This window comes from Anolis sagrei, chromosome 2 (genome assembly GCF_037176765.1).
Source record: "Anolis sagrei isolate rAnoSag1 chromosome 2, rAnoSag1.mat, whole genome shotgun sequence".
NCBI lineage: Eukaryota > Metazoa > Chordata > Lepidosauria > Squamata > Dactyloidae > Anolis > Anolis sagrei.
Window position 1 is genome coordinate 256,282,868 of NC_090022.1, and position 11,087 is coordinate 256,293,954.

Genomic DNA, 11,087 nt, shown 5'->3' on the forward strand with positions numbered 1-11,087 from the left:
TCTTCTTCTCAAGTTTGGAAAGCATTTCACTTTCCTATGGAGGCCTGAAAGGATCTCTATGATAGTATGTTGAGGGATTGTGTCTTGTCTAAGTTCCTTTACTTGTCTTTCTAAGGTCTCTTTCTGCATTACTCAGTTCCTACTAGATTCTTAAGTGCCTTCAACTTGACTCCAACTTAACAGCAAACCAATGACAGGATTTTCTTGCCAAGATTTATTCAGTGCAGGTTTGCCAGTGTCTTCTTCTAAGATTGAAAACATGTCATTTGCCATGTTCAGTGAATTGCCATCACTGAGTGAGAATTGAAACTTTGGTTCAAATCTTCGTTCACCTTTCAAACAATTACACCCCACTGTCTCTCTTTCTAGGAACCCCACTTAATGAGATTATCATTATATTGTTTAGGTTTATTTATGCCTTTTCCCTTCACAAACCTAGGACCATGGAAGTCTATAAGGAATAAAAGAGTGTAAATAAAATCATATGTGGCTAAAATAATTCCAAAAACTGCATAAAACTATCTGTAGAACAAAAACCACTTAAAATATATCAATTTAAAATAAAAAAAATCTATACTAGAATTAATACTAATAATATTAATTATATTACTAATAAGTTAGTAATTAGTATACTAGTAACTTGTATTGAATAATACTAAAATGATGCCATCTGGTGGTATAATCTATATATACAAAGAGAACTCGGTTAAGAAACATTTTTTCTGTGTGTTGGTAGACAAGCAAAGCCAGTATGTTTGAATTTGGATTAAATAATCCAAATTATTTTGCCATTGATCTCTAAATACTTTTTTCTAATAGTCTGTCAGCTCTTAACAGCTAGCTCTTATTCACTGGCACCACTACTCCGCCTTTGCACTAGGTGAGACTGAACTTATATAAAAGTGGAAATTTGGTGAGTTATGAGGTATACAGGTGTAATTTATTGAAATTCAGGGACATCCTAAAGTTAAGATTGGTGTAGTTTATCCAATGTGAAAATCATGCTAAGATTAAATGAAAGAGTTGCCTCTTTCTGAGCCCCTTCCCTTTTCAGTGTATTAGGCTTCAAGATTTCTTTCTCAGCAAATTTGGGAGCATTGGGGGACCGGGACAGTTCTATTAAATCTACAACAATTGAACAATAGCTATCTCACATAGCTAAAAACAATAGCTATCTCACATAGCTAACAGTATGCAAAACATACTGTTCATTCAGGATGGTAAGACAAGCTGGAGAGCAAGAGAACCACATCTGTATTGTTTGCATGCTATGTTGTGCCCAGAAATAGATGTGGATATCTGAGCTGCTGTTGCTTTTTTGTATTTTGTAAAAAGGGGAACTATACTATCTTCTCAATGGCCTGACATGATATCTGCATAACTCGTAACTCATGAATATCCTACTGCATTTTTAATTCTAGTTTTCAGTGGCTCAAAATATCTAACCATTTCCTTTTGTGTCCTCCTCTGCTTTTTATAAACCACCTAGTCTGATTGAAGATTTCTTGAGGACTTCATTTTTTTGTGCATGTTTTAAATTTATAGTTGAATTTAATTAGAATATTGTCCACATTTGGATTTTGCTTTAACTTGTGGATCAGCATAGCTTCTTTCATGTTTGGAAAAGTTCAAAAGATGGGTTATATAAGATCTCTTTAGACTATGCTACACAGTACTAACCTTTCGATATAGTGTTCCTTACTATCCAAAGACTAGAAATTCCATAACTACTTTCTGTGAAAAAAAAAAGTTATTTTTCTGTGCTGAATATGAAAAGTTGCATTTCTGTCTTTTTCCAAAAGATGGCAATGAAAGCTTTAGGTTTTACCATGGAGAAAAGAAAATGCACTAAAGATTCTGGTAAGTAAGGTTGGGGAGGGGGAATCATGTTTGAATATTTTAATGTCATCAGTGAGAAATGAATTTTAAGCATATTACAAGAAAGTGAACAATAAATGGTAACTAGAAGTGTAGTAAACTTTATTTTTCTTGAAATATATGTAGATGTGCAACTATTTTGAGAATAATACAAAAACTACCATTTAATGTTTAAAACATTGTATTGCTGTTCTAAATTTCACCAACAACTTTTAGCATACATGCTCTGCTTTCTGCTGTTCTCCCACTCCTATTATCGGTAAGATTATTAAACCCAGTAAAGCAAATGACATTTAACTTTCACCGGCATGCTACCATTTGAATGCTATGGTATTTGTTTTATTTAGAATATTTTTAAAGAAATCATTTTATTTTCTGCTTTTTTCAATGCCATTTTCAAAAGCAGTATGTGGAAAAGTAATTATACCTTTGGCACAGGTTTGATATTTTAAACTGCTACAACAGTATCTGCATTACTTTATCTTGTTTTCTGTTGCTGAAGAAGGGTCTTTTGAAAAAATGAGCTGCTCTACTTGCATGTTTGTTGCTAGTATGATGATCCATACTTACTTTACTTTATTATTATTTTGGTAAAAAGCATTGCATAAATAAACAAGTATAAAACTGATAAAATAGAGGGAGCAAAAGCGGCTAAATAATTTTAGACCAAAAACGAGCAACAGTGACCGTATTGTCTGTAGCTTTAAACAGTTCTTCCTCTGTGTATGAGGCAGGGCAATGTGGGCAAGCATATAGATGCTAAGTTGTTTGTTCTGCTCCACAGTTGCACAAGGTGGAGGATTTTTCAAGGTAGTGTCATTTAGTCAGGTTGTCTTTTGCTCTTTCAACTCCACTTCTGAGTTTGTTCAGGGACTTCCAAGTTGCCCATTCTTGGTTTGCCTCTGAAGGCAGACACTCATGGGGGGCCATCCATTTGGGACTTCCTGGTTTAGCTAGCCAGAGGGATTTCCTTTTGACAAGTCAGAATTATTCAAGCCTTCAGATGCTATTGAACTGCAACTCCCATCATTCTTCACCATTGGCTACATTGGCTTTGAGTGCAGGGAATTGCTGTCCATCAGCATCTAGCATGCATGATTCCCACTTGTGTTGCTTGGAGTATAAATACATGCCTGCATACATTCAAACATCTCTTTAGCCATATGATGATAAACATTTTGAATCATGTGGTTCAGAAAGTGGAGGGAGAGGGATAATGTTAGAGCCATTTTCATACAGAGTAATATTCCAAGAACAATAACAACTCTAGAGGACAGTATCAGATGTCATATTTTTCCATTTTAGTGACAGATAGCGTACATGGCAGAGTTCAGCATGAGACATTTGAATTTCTCCATGGTGATTCAAATAAAATAAGCTCAAGAAATCTGGGGCACGAAATGGGGGAACAACTTTGGACAATAATAAAAAATGGGGAGAGTAACTCCTATAAATGATGCGTCTGTTTCTTACACTTCAATCTGTTTTTTTAAGCCATTGAATTTCCTGTGCTTTGTGAATATTTCATGTTGTGACCTGCTCAGACAAGTGATTGATTTGACTTTCAGAAAATTGAATCCCACATATTCTCTATGGATCTGGAAATGAAATCCAAACCCATCTTACTCAGCTGTGAAATTCTATGGCATGCATTTTATAGAAAGACATGAATACATTTGTTTATTCTGTTATTATACAATGAATGGGGCCCAAATACAGTATAATGAATTTTCTGTTATATTTGTGATACGTCACTGAAAAATAAAAAAAGAACATGCTCCAGAAGTGAAGAATTTACTTATGTTACTATGAACAAGCATTAGTAAGCAATGCAAATATCAGGTTTGTATGATAGAACCCAAATAAACTGGATATCTTGTAGAAAAAATCTTGTAAAATGCAATGTGAAATAACAATAACACTTTTTTATCTGTAAACAAGAATTGTCCTGTTTTATTCATGGTAAACTATTTAGTTCCATGATAATGGCTTGTTTTGAGAATTAAATAACAATTTAATCCTTCAAAAAGGTGAATTTGTTAAGGGAACTTGCCACTTTACCTTAATTTTTAAATAGCAATTTTCAATATTTAGTCTGCCTAAGACTGCAAGAAAGGAGAGGGTTCAACCAATATACAAGTTATACTTAACTTTTATGTCTTTTTACAGTCAATCATGAAGCGTTTATTGCTATCGTGATTGGAGAGATTGAACATTATAGGGGGGGGGGGGAAGTCAACTTGGCACAAAATGGAAGGATGATTGGCTTTTAGCACTGAAGCTGGCACTTTTCCATTTCATTTATTTTTTTCTAACGAGCTGTACAAAAATAATTTCCCTCAAATTACCAAGTATATGTATCCATAATATGGATATTATGTACAGCCTCTCTATCTTCAGGGGATATGTTCCTGAACTTACTGTGGAAACAGGCAACCATGAATAATAGTGAACTCTCTTGAAATTAACTGTTTTTATTTTGTTTTTCACTGAACATTATAAGGGGGTTTTCACTTTATTTATATCCCACCTTTCACCTCGTGGGGACTCAAGGCAGCTAACAACCACATATTTTGGTCATCATTTAAAACAAGGCAAATACATTTTTTTAAAAGCAATTAAACGTGTGTGATGTATGTTAAAATATAGTTAAAATATAATAAATGCAATTGAAATGCATTTTAAAACACACAATCCCACCCATAGGCTCCCCAGCAGTGTGCTCTTTATCCTTCTTCAAGTGTCTGTTGGCAGAGAAAGGCCTTTTTACCTGCTTGCAGAAGGCAAGCAGGGGCGGAGCCATCCTGGTTTCTCTTGGGAGGGAATTCCATATTCTTGGAGCAGCCACTGAAAAGGCTGTCTCCTGTGTTCCCACCAAACATGTTTGAGCGGGAGGTGGGACAGAGAGAAGGACCTCCCCAGTTGATTGTCGGTGTCTGACAGGTTCATAGAAGGAAATATGATCCTTTAGATAACCTGGATCAGAACTGTATAGGGCTTTGTAGGTCCTTTGAATTGGAAGACCTAGAAAATTCCCAGAGATGGATTTTCTCAATGAATTTGCTGTAGCCTCCAGTGCAACTCTGGAGTAACATTTAGCAGGTGCATACCAGAGAGTTGCTGGGAGGAGATAGAAAATTCCTAGAAGCAGGCCCGTAGCCAGTATTTTGATTCGGGGGGGCTGAGTCTGGGTGAAAGAGGGTCTACCATAACAAACCTTTTGTATCGTTACCTCAATACCCCATGCATATGGGATATATTGAGAATGGTGATCATGATATTAATAAACATAACAGTTTAAATAATGTACCAGTAAGGCCTTCTCATGGACCACCATGAGAATTTGGGGGGAGAATTAGGGGCTTCACCCCCCCCCCCCCCCCCCCCCCCGCGGCTACATGCTTGCTAGAGAGGAACATTCTTTGCCAGATGCAGATAGATGCACCTTTGGATATGTGGGGCTCTTATTGTATCATTCAATTTTCGAATAATCAGTATTATATTTGGGTACTCATTTGCAAAAGAAAAAAAAGTCCTGTAAGAATTTTGAATTAAAATATTTTGAAACATTAGTTGGGGCCTTAGTTTTTATATGAGAGTTTAACAAACTCCTCTTTTTATATAAGAGGGGTGTTCAAGTCAAACCAGGACTGTAATTTTACTTTAATTTATAAAAGCTGGATGCTAGTGTATCTGTACTACATGCAGTAGTAAGTGGCTAATGTGTCCTGTTACTGATAGGCGGTGTACATGTCACAGGCCAGTACAGAGGCTGTTAAGATGGCAGACAACAGTGTTAGTACATGCATGGAACAGTGTGTAGTGATGAAGTTTCTTGTGAACAAAGGCATAAAACCCATAGATATCTACAGAAGACTTCATGGTGATGAGACGTTTTGCTGCTGTAAGACATTTGAATAGTGTAAACATTTCAAAGATGGCCATAGGTACATCAGTGACAATCCTGGCCATGGAGGTACCTGTGAACATTCTGTGTGTAGATCCTGCCTAATTGATGCATAAACTGTTGTGAAATTGCACAAAAGAGTAATCTTACTGTGCTAACGGTGAACAATCATTCATGAACATTTGCATTTTCAAAAAGTTAGCACATACTGGGTATCAAGACAGCTTTCCGCCTTTGACCGGCACAGAAGAGTTGAAATCTGCATTGAGCTGAAAGAGTGTTTTGACAGGGAAGGCCAGAATTTTCTGAATCTCATCATTACATGTGACGAAACTGGGTACATCATTTCACTCTGGAATCAGAATGAGCATCAAAGCAGGGGAAGCATATGAACTCACTACCACCAAAAAGGTTCAAGCAATTGCATCTGCAGGTAAAGTGATGGCAAGTATTTTCTGGGGAAAATGTGACATTATTCATGTTGATTTTCTACCCCATGATGCCACTATTACTGTTGTGTTCTGAGTGATGTGCATACATGTCTGCAATAAAAACGGCCTGGTTTGATCACTAAGGGCATTCTGTTTCTCCAAGACACTGCATGAGCTCTTACTGCTCACTGCACTACATGTATCTTACAGCGGCTTGGCTGCAAAGTATTACCACTCCCACATCTGCCTTACATCCCGGATGTCACTCCAAGTAATTTCCACCTAAAAGAGTTTCTCCAAGGTCAGTGTTTCAAAATTGACAATGAAGTGAAGCAGGCTGTGCTAGGGTGTTTCAGGTGTACTCACAAATACGTATATAGCAAAGCATTCCAAGTATATGCTAAACACTGGGATAAGGGAGTATGTCAAAAAATAAATGCAGTTTCTACTCCTTGAAATGTATTCTTTTATTTAATAAACTCAAAAATCCCTGTTTGACTTGAACACCCATCATACTATCATGCTTGTTAAGAGTTCAATCAAAATGGAATTTTGGATTTGTTTTCTAAATGGTTTTTCGAAAGACATTTGGCACTTTACATTATACAACTCTAGTGTTATAATTGTAAAGTACCATTTATCACATTGCATTTATATCCCACCTATCCTTCAGAGAGTTTAAGGCAACATATATTCTCCCAATTTTATGTTCATAAAAATCTATAGTAATGCAAATTCTACTCACTGAGCTTCATGGCTATTTAAATTTGGATATCTCTGGACTTAGACCTAGGCTTCTAACTACTCTGCCACATCTAATCTCTTAAATATATTTTTCTTTTGTAGATAATTGATATGAGATAGTAAGTTCAATTCTATTGAAAATTACACAAATGTTTTATGATCTGCCATTGTTAGCTTCCAGGATACACTGGGGGAATTAAGCTTTTTGACTTTATATGATCTGTTCTGATTCATGGTCTTCTGACTCTGAATGACTCTCATAGTGATGGCAAATAGGGAGTTATATTTTCTGATACAGTGTTCAAGGGTATCTGCTACACAGACCCTACCAGGTTGTCTTAATTCCATCTATCTCTACTGTTTAGACACCACCTTCTCTATAGTATTTGGTATATACTTGATATCATGACAAGTTCTACCTTCATGGAATAGAATGTGACCTACACAGCATCTAATACACAGACATTCATGATGTTTCACAGGATATTTCTGAGTGATGCACCCTTCCAACAGTGATCAATGTCAAATAGAGAGATATTGAATGAGATGCTCAAATTGCCTTCCCAAGTGGCACACTCTTCTTTAGTGGATTGTCCGTGAACTAGACTTAATTTACAGCAAGGTAACTGGTTTGAAGCCTCAAGTGGTAGAATACACTCTGTTGGCTCTGCTTTTTTCTGAATTGAGGAACCATAACGGGGTGCTTTTGGGGTCCATACCACCAATATGGCTCTCAGGTTGCAGAGTGGGCCATGTGTCTGAAATGAACCCATACCCACCTACCTCTTGTTCCCATCTGTGAGAGGGTCCGGCATCCTCCATAAGGAGGAGGACGTCATAAGCATGGTCATCCATTTGTCAGTTGCTTATGACAAACAAGACTCAGACAGCTGTTTGAAATACTCGCAGAAACTCCTTTATTTCAGATAGGTCGACAACTTAAATCTGACGGAGCTCCTTTCCCCCTCGCACGCTGGGCTTGTCTCTGGGCTCTTGGGCAGTGGCCTCCTCCTCGCTGCCTCCGCTGCTCCCCACTCCTTCCTCGGAAGTCCCTTGGGCACTGTTTATGGCACTGCCAGGCTGGGCTGAGGCCTGGTCTGAGGCCTCAACCCAGCCTGGCAGTGCCATGAATGTCACCCAAGGGGCGAGGCAGGTAGCTGCAGAGGCAGCGAGGAGGGGGAGGCTGCTGTGAAGTAGAGATGTTCCACCCACTTGGCGGCAGCCTCCTCCTCCTTGCTGCCTCTGCTGCTTCCTGCCTTGGAGGCCCCTTGGGCTCTGTTGACAGTGCTGCCAGGTTGGGCTGAGGCCTCAGACCAGGTCTCAGCCCATCATGGCAGTGCCATCAACGGCACCCAAGGGGTCTCTGAGGCCGGGAGCAGTGGAGGTGGTGAGGAGGAGGTCGCCGCAAAGTAGAGATGCTCCACCAACTCGGTGGTGGCCTCCTCCTCCTCCTTGCTGCCTCTGCTGCTCCTCTCCCCTTGGCCTTGTTGGCATGACTGCCAGGCTAGGCTGAGGTCTCAGACCTCATCCCAGCCCAGCCTGGACTCGGAGGCCACTGCTGAGTGGGAGGAGCATCCCTACTTCATGGATTTTCACTTATCACAGGTGGTCCTGGAATGGAACACCCACAATAAGTGAGGGAACACTGTACATGCATCCAATCTATATCCTTTGCTCACCTGCAAAAGAAAAAAGTGGTATTAACTCCTCTCTCCCTGCACAGTTTTCACGCACATTCTTGAACTTTTAATGGCAGAGGACTGATGATTTTGATTTTAATTGAGTATAGTCTTAATTTTTGGAATCAAATTTTGAAGGAAAGTATTTCTGAAACTGAAAACATAGTCGTCAAACAAAACCAAGATTTGCAAGGCTTGCTAAAGGCTGAGTTTTATGAAGTGCAGCTGAAGCATTTGCTGCATGCCATTATTAACAGATTCATGTTAGTGTCTGAAACTGCCATTACAAAGCAAGATACACAACTTTTTCACAACTCCCACATTCAGTTAGTGGACCTCAAGTGGGGATGTAACCCACAGTTTATGAAGCTTAAGTTTAATACAAAGATAAGGGATATTTCCATTATATTGAAGTGATGTAGAATCTCTACCTCTATCTTAATTTTGGTGTGGTGAAGGATCATCCTCCATGGGTTTTCACCACATTAGAAAAGATTCTGAAAACCTTGGGATTCTTTTGAGCCAGATGGCACTTTTTTGTGTGCCCTTGTAGTGGTGTTTTGGCTACACTGGAATCAAATTTTCCTTAAACTTAAAAAATAGAGGGAATAATCCACTGTGTCATTAACTGCATTGGATATTGCTGAATCTTCTTGATAAGAAAATAAGGAATGCAGAAGTGAATGCAATTTTGCCTTATGCCAGAATTACCCAGTTCAGAAGCCAAAGTTACTTCTTTTTGTACTTTTTCATGAGGTCAAGAGTTTTGTCCGATAGCGACTGTCGTCAGCAAAACTTTCCAGACATCGTTTTGGTACCAGTCTTGTTGAGAGATAATTGCCACTGAAGTAAGTCTGCAGGGACATTCAGAAGTTTTTCATCATTGGTTAACAAAAGGAAAATGGTTTCTCTAAGAAAAAAGAGAGGTCATGTTTCAAGATCTTCCTTCATCCTCACATTATATCAAGGGAAAATCTGTACAAATCCAATTGGGTAGCTTTGCTGCAATATCAAAGATGAACAGGAGGTCAAGAGAAGCCTGAAAAATCTATACAGAGGATAGAATTGCTTGCTTCTGTGTCCATTGGCTAATTTACTGAACAAAAGCAGGTTATACATGTTACATATTAGCTGTGGACTAATCAACGAGATGCCTTGCATTTTAAATCCTCATACAGTTGAAATATATATTTTCTCCTCTTGTTTCAGGCTTAAATCCTGAGTTTTACATAATCTGGTAGGTGGAGTACATGCTGTTTATAGTAGAAACTGAAATCTACAAAAGCAACAACTTACCCTAAAATAGCATGTTTAAATTGTTAATCCACTTCAAAATATATTAATATTCTTTGACATGGATATCGTTCTATTTGTGTTTTATTCCTCAGTGATATAAACAAATATGTTAGAGGAGATTTATATATTTAAAGAACAGTCTGCTTCTTTCTTCTAAAACCTCAAAGAAACATGAAATACACTTCATCTTAGGGGAAAAAATGCAGCAGGAAGAACTAAATAGATTTAGAGAATGTAGGAGATTCCAAAGCCATGTGACATTACACAGATAAAGCATTCCAAATCCATTTTAACTGCCATGGCAATATCGTATAGAACCTTAGGATTTACAATTTAGAGATGAATTTTGAGCTCCAGTGGGTATACAAACAACAAATCCCAGGGTTACACAGAATATAGTCATGCCAGTGAAAGTGGACTTATGGTGCTATAACTATATAGCATGAAAGGGCTCCCAATCCCAGAATTTGCACATTCCTATTCAACATGGAGGAGTGGGGTATAGGACATGTTGGCTCATGCTAATTCTCATCAAATAACAACCAACTCGCATGGCTCAATGCTATGGAATCATGGGAATAGTAGTTCCACAAGATCTTTAGCGTCCTTTGCCACAGAGTGCTGGTGTCTTATCAAGCTACAAATTTCAAGATTCCATAGCATAGAACCACATAACTTAAAATGCTGTCAAACTGCATTAATTCTACAGTGTAGATGCACCCTGAGAGGCCATGGATCAAATCTCATCTCAGTTATAGTTCCTACTGAATGACCTTGGGCAGTGTCACACTCTCTCAACCTCAGAGGAAGGCAAGGAAAAACCCTCTCTGAACAATTCCCACTAAGCAAACCTCATAATACATTTGTCTTAGGGTCATCATGAGTCAGAAATTACTCAAAGCTCAACAACAGTCAATAACAGGAGTGGGAAGGAAGAGCCCTCTTTACTTTCTTTTTACTCAAGGGTACATGACCTTACCTAACTGACTTACCTTTGATTTTGCCACCTGTGCTGAAATGGATTGCCATTCTGGATTCACACTGGATATTCAAATCTCCCCTTCTTATTGAATGCCTTTGGGGGATTTCTAAACAAATACATTGCTTTCACACTTTGATCCCTCAAACTAGAAACCTCTGCTGTGTATTGAA